This window comes from Danio rerio, chromosome 12, assembly GCF_049306965.1.
Source record: "Danio rerio strain Tuebingen ecotype United States chromosome 12, GRCz12tu, whole genome shotgun sequence".
In the NCBI taxonomy this organism is placed as follows: domain Eukaryota; kingdom Metazoa; phylum Chordata; class Actinopteri; order Cypriniformes; family Danionidae; genus Danio; species Danio rerio.
The window spans coordinates 44,832,512-44,838,511 of NC_133187.1; positions in this window are offsets into that span (position 1 = coordinate 44,832,512).

Below are 6,000 nucleotides of genomic sequence, written 5' to 3' on the forward strand. Positions count from 1 at the left end.
CAGTGTCACAGGCATTTCAGCTGCACAATCGCCCAGTCTTCAACAGACCGAGTGCGAGAATTAGCATCATTGTATCTGCGCCCTTGTTGGTTGTTGAGGGGGGTTAACAGCCACGTCTTTAATGAATAACCGCGGTCTCCTGATATGCAGTTAAATAATTATGCTCAATAACATAAAATAAAAACTTAGCTGGAATAATATCTGGAATAATAAGCCACCCATCACACACCCTGCCACCTTGGAGCCTCCTTAATGTCTCTCTTTCCAAATTTGGACCCAACTCAGAAACAGAGCTCCAAAAGGATACATCTCGGAAATCTGAAACGGCTAATAAGCCATTCATCATTGTGGGCCAGAAAATCACTGTAATCCGTTCCCCTCAGATTCGATCATTGACAATGTCCTCTAATAAGGCCAACATTGCTATAGACTAAGGTTTGTGTACATTTGCAAATGCTTTTATATGTTCTAAATCACATAATTGGTCAAAAAAAAAAAAAAAATAATAATATATATATATATATATATATATATATATATATATATATATATATATATATATATATATATATATATATATATATATATATATATATATTGTGTCAATTAACCCATTTTATCAATTATAAATTAATAGCAATGTTTTTTGGCGTGGACCAACGCACATTCTCAAGTTAATTTAACTGTTAGTAAATCCAAACGTGAGCGTGAAACCTGGCGTATGCAAAGTTTTTGTGCATACGCAGCGTTGATACATGAGGCCCCAGAAGTGCGGCATGGTGACCTCACAAGTAGAAGGTCTCTGGTTCAAGTCCTGGCTGGACCAGTTTGCATTTCTGTGTTTGCATGTTCTCCCTCTGTTGGCATGGGTTTCCTCCAGGTTTTTTGGTTTCCCTCACCGTCCAAAGACATGAACTATAGGGGAATTACCAACCTGGTTGCAAAAAACAATCGGTTGCAATAGTAAACATGTTGTGTTGTGTGATAGGATGCCAAAATCAAAAGTCCATTTTACCGTACACCACAGTACTCTTAATGCCAACTGCAGACATCTTGCTAACAGCCATCAGAAGAGCTGAATGGAGTGAGGCCCTAATTAGAAATGCTCGACTCTGAAGTTCTCATGGTATATCAGGTCAGTTCTCGCTATGCTGAATCACACACATTACTCGTTTTTAATTGCAGCAATAATTTCAGCAAAACAGTTAAATATGGTTATTAAACCGCGGACACTGAATGCTTAGAATGAAATGAAAACATGTACTTTCACATACCCTGCCGTAGAGGTAAAGTTCACTGACATAATGCAGTTGTTTTGCTTGTTGATGATTACTAGGCAGTGCAGAACCTCGGTTTTTAGCACTACAAAGTTTTAAATCTCGTAATCATGGAACATTATTTCTTGCACATGGCCATGCAGAACAACATTATAGGCATCCCAAGACTTCTCTCTTGTAAAATCACTTGAAGTTTCAATGAGATAGTTGTATATTTGGGGCTGGATGCTTGGCCATTTTCGTCTTATCCAATATTCATTGGGAGAGTGCTAGCACAAATGGACCTGCCAGACGAACGCCATTCACTTTAACGTTAATTTTGCCGAATAACTGTGCTCATCATTTTTTGTTTAGTCAATTTTCACTTTTTTTGTGAAATATATGTGTCTTAATAGTGTTTTTTAGCAGCATGGACACAAATATGACTGTCAGCATCTCAAATAATGTGTTTTGGTGTTTCGTGACCCTTTAAATTCTATAGTTTTAAATGATAATTTTATCAACATTCTTCTCACTTTGTCTGAGCTTAGAACGATTTTCCATAAAGAATACTGCACATACCATGCATAGTTTCCCTTAAAATCATGCATGCGTATGTGTTCCCAATGTAGTCATCTTTTCTGGGTTTAGCAGCAGAGCCTCTGTGCATGTGTCTCTCTCTCTCTCTCTCCATCTGCGCAGTGAAGTTTCAGTGACGGATGTTTGTGGCAGGAAAGACCTCTGTCACAGGAAAATGAGGTGATCTATCATTTTAAGATATGGTCTTCATATACTGTTTACTCGGAGATATCACTTGCCTCCAGCCAATTTTGACCGGGGACATTTTGTGATATAGCGGTGATTTGTATGGTATCACAGCAACAATAAAAGCAACCCCTGAACTGAAAACAACAGCACACACACACTAATACACCCTTTAGTTCCTGGTCTCCTGCCGCGTTCGTACAATTTCTAGAAGTCCTGCTTATATGCCGAAACAAATCGCATCCAGCCTGTGTTCATTCTAGGTGCATTTCCAATAGATCCCGAACTGATTTTGCTCATAAGGATCCTTCCTATTCAGTGGGCAATATAAATGGTGTATGCGAAGCCACCCAGCAGTCTTGTTAAAAGCAGAGGCGCTAGTGACAATGTAAAGTGCAGGCTTTCTCTTTTTGCTTTTCTGCTACACTGGCCAGATATGTGTAATGACTGTGATAGTGTTGAACCATGCACATTTCCCCCCATCTATCACACAAACACACACACACACTCGCGTGCCTGTATATCCTCAGCCCCAACATCATCTTCTCTCAGCAGTTTTATTTGTCCCTGGACACTGGGAATAGCGAGAGGGCTCTAATATAGGTGTGCTGGTGGTACTACAAACTTACTGTAGTCGCTGTACAGCTTTATGATTGGTGTGGCATCAGACTAGACAGATGCATCTGTAGTGTGTAAATCTAATTCACCCTTCCTGCTTTGTTCTTTGTGGTGATTAGGAGGTCTGCTGGATGCTCGTTTGACCTGCGTGTATACTGTAGGCCTGTGTGGAGTCTGTGCATGCTGAAAACTTAATTCTACATGTACTTTTAATGCTGGTTGTCATTAAAATACACTTGCAGGTTTTTATTTATTTGTTTATTTATTTATTTATTTTTTGGTTGTGCATATTTTGTAATACTTAAAAAGATAAGATAAGATACAGTTTTATATGAATATAGTTGTTTTTATAAACAGTGTATCTTGGTTCTTCATTATTTTTGTAAAAATGCTTTGCTGGGCATGGTGGCTCAGTGGTTAGCACTGTTGCCTCACAGCAAGAAGGTTACTGGTTCGAGCTCTGGCTGGGCCAGTTGACATTCCTTTGTGGAGTTTGCATGTTCTCCCTGCTTTGGCGTGGGTTTCCTCCAGGTGCTCCGGTTTCCCCCACAGTCCAAACAGATGCGCTATAGGTGAATTGAATAAACTAAATTGTCCATTGTGTGTGTGTGTGTGTGTGTGTGTGTGTGTGTGTGTGTGTGTGTGTGTGTGTTTAGGGTGAGGTTATCAGTCCTTTAGAGTGGTGTTATCACTCCTTTAGGGTGGAGCTATTATTCCTTTAGGGCGGGGCTATTTGTCATTTAGGGCAGGGCTATCTGTCTTTTAGTGTGTGGCTATATGTCCTTTAGGGTGAGGCTATCTGTCCTTTAGGGTGGTGGTATCAGTCTTTAGGGTGGGGCTATCAGTCATTTAGGGCCGGGCTATATGTTCTTTTAGGGCAGGGCTATCTGTCCTTTAGGGCGGGGCTATGTATCCTTTAAGGTGGGGCTGTCTGTTCTTAAGGGTAGGGCTATCTGTCCTTTAGGGCCGTGCTATCAGTACTTTAGGGTGGGACTATTACTCCTTTAGGTCAGGGCTATCTGTCCTTTAGGGAGGGGCTGTCCTCAGACAATCTTATAAAGCTAAATTTTTAACTTCCATTTTATGATGACTTAAAAAATAGATCCATAAAAAATATTAGGAAAACAAATTATTAAAAATAATTTAAGTTTAAAAAAAAATTATTTTGTTATAATTGTTGCTGTTGTTCTTTTATTGGGATGTTGATATTTCTTCACAGTTAAACATAATTTACCTTGGCTTTTCAGTACAAGAAAAAAATACCTTGTGCTGTATTATTTATTTTATGGATTTATTTAGCATTTATACCCACATATATATATACATATTTATAGTTGAAGTCAGAATTATTAGCCCCCCTGATTTATTCGCCCCACTGTTTATTTTATTCCCAATTTCTGTTTAACTGAGAGAATTTTATCAACTCATTTTTAATATCTGATTTATTTTATCTTTGCCATGAAGACAGTACTTAATATTTTACTAGATATTTTTCAAGACACTTCTATACAGCTTAACATTGTATAACAATGGTTTGTTGTGTAAACTATAAAAAATAGCTTTAAGGGGCTAATAACAGTGACCTTAAAATGGTTTTTAAAAAATTAAAAACTACTTTTATTCTAGCCGAAATAAAAAAATAAGACTTTCTCCAGAAGATAAAATAGTATCAGACATACTGTGAAAATGTCCTTGCTCTGTTAAACATCATTGGGGAAATAATTAAAAAAAAGAAAAAAAAATCAAAGGGGGGCTAATAATTCTGACTTCAACTGTATAAATATATATATATATATATATATATATATATATATATATATATATATATATATATATATATATATATATATATATATATATATATATATATATATATGTACAGTTTTATATGTATATAAATAAATATATATATATATATATATATATATATATATATATATATATATATATATATATATATATATATATATATGTACAGATTTATTTATGATGAATTATTATACTTAAATTTTTACTTTATTTGTCATACAGCCTGAAATCAAATCACATTCCAAATAACTTATCTAGCCTTATAAATGTTTTGTAGCCTTCTCCGAACCTCTGACTTTCTACAACTTTATCTCGAGATCTTTTGAAAGCAGGGTGTAATGTGAGTTAAAGTATAGGTTTTCACAGGGTACGATGATTTTCTATAGGCACTGTACATTTTTTATCACATCCAATTCCAATCAGAACTTAAAGTTAAGAATTACATAATTGAATTAGTGTTATGTTGACATGTAAATTAGTTTTATTTTAATTTCACATTTTAATACGTTTTTATATTTTATTAGCTTTTTTTGAACCATTCTCTGTAAATCCTAGAGATGGTTTTTCATGAAAACCCCAGTAGATCAGCAGTTTCTGAAATACTCAGACCAGCCCGTCTGGCACCAACAAACATGCCATGTTCAAAGTCACTTAAATCCCCTTTCTTTCCCATTCTGATGCTCGGTTTGAACTGCAGCAGATCTTCTTGACCATGTCTACATGCCTAAATGCAGTGAATTGATCTATTAATTAATGTGTTTTACAAAACCTGACAGTATATAAGTAGGTATTTAATTTGACTCTGATTAAGCTAATCGGCAGTCTCAGTCTGAGGTGGTATATACTGTGAATTAGCATGTGGTGTCAGATGTGTGTTTGCTTTCATAAGTTACGTACGGCTTAGCGGTGCCATGTGGCTCTTCATATGTCTGCCAGAACCACGTACCATCTGTGGACGTATTTCCAGAATCAACTGTTTCTTCCATATTTCAGCTATATAGCGCTTCACGGCTCCAGGGTCGAGGCAGGCCCTTTCCATTACCGCCTTCCTGATGTCTGTCAACATAAGCTTTTCCAGAGTTAATGATCCAAACTAATGTAACAAACTCAAGAAGGGTGTTGCATGGCATTTTAATCAGTATTATTTCAGTTTAATTATAAAAGGGCAATATGATGTTTGTTAAGCAAGCCATACCCTAAGTCAATGTAGCAAAAAACAGACATTAAGTATGCATTACGCTGTGGTTAATAAAAATTACATGGCTGACGTATCATGCTTACTTGGCATATTCGCTATATAATGTTTGACTTGCCAGCGGAGCAATGTCACAACGAACGTTGCAGAATTATCCGAATCGTCCAATCTGGATGTGTGCAGATGCTTTTTGAGTGTCAGAAAGGTCATTAGCAGATTGTGTGTAAGTTTATAGACTGGGTCAGAATGGTTTCTCCAGATTCATTTCAGTAGGGAGCCTCGGGTCGGGCCTCAGAAGCTCGTTAACTCGCTGCACTGTGACAGTTTCACAATGATTAATTAAAACACCTTTAGCCA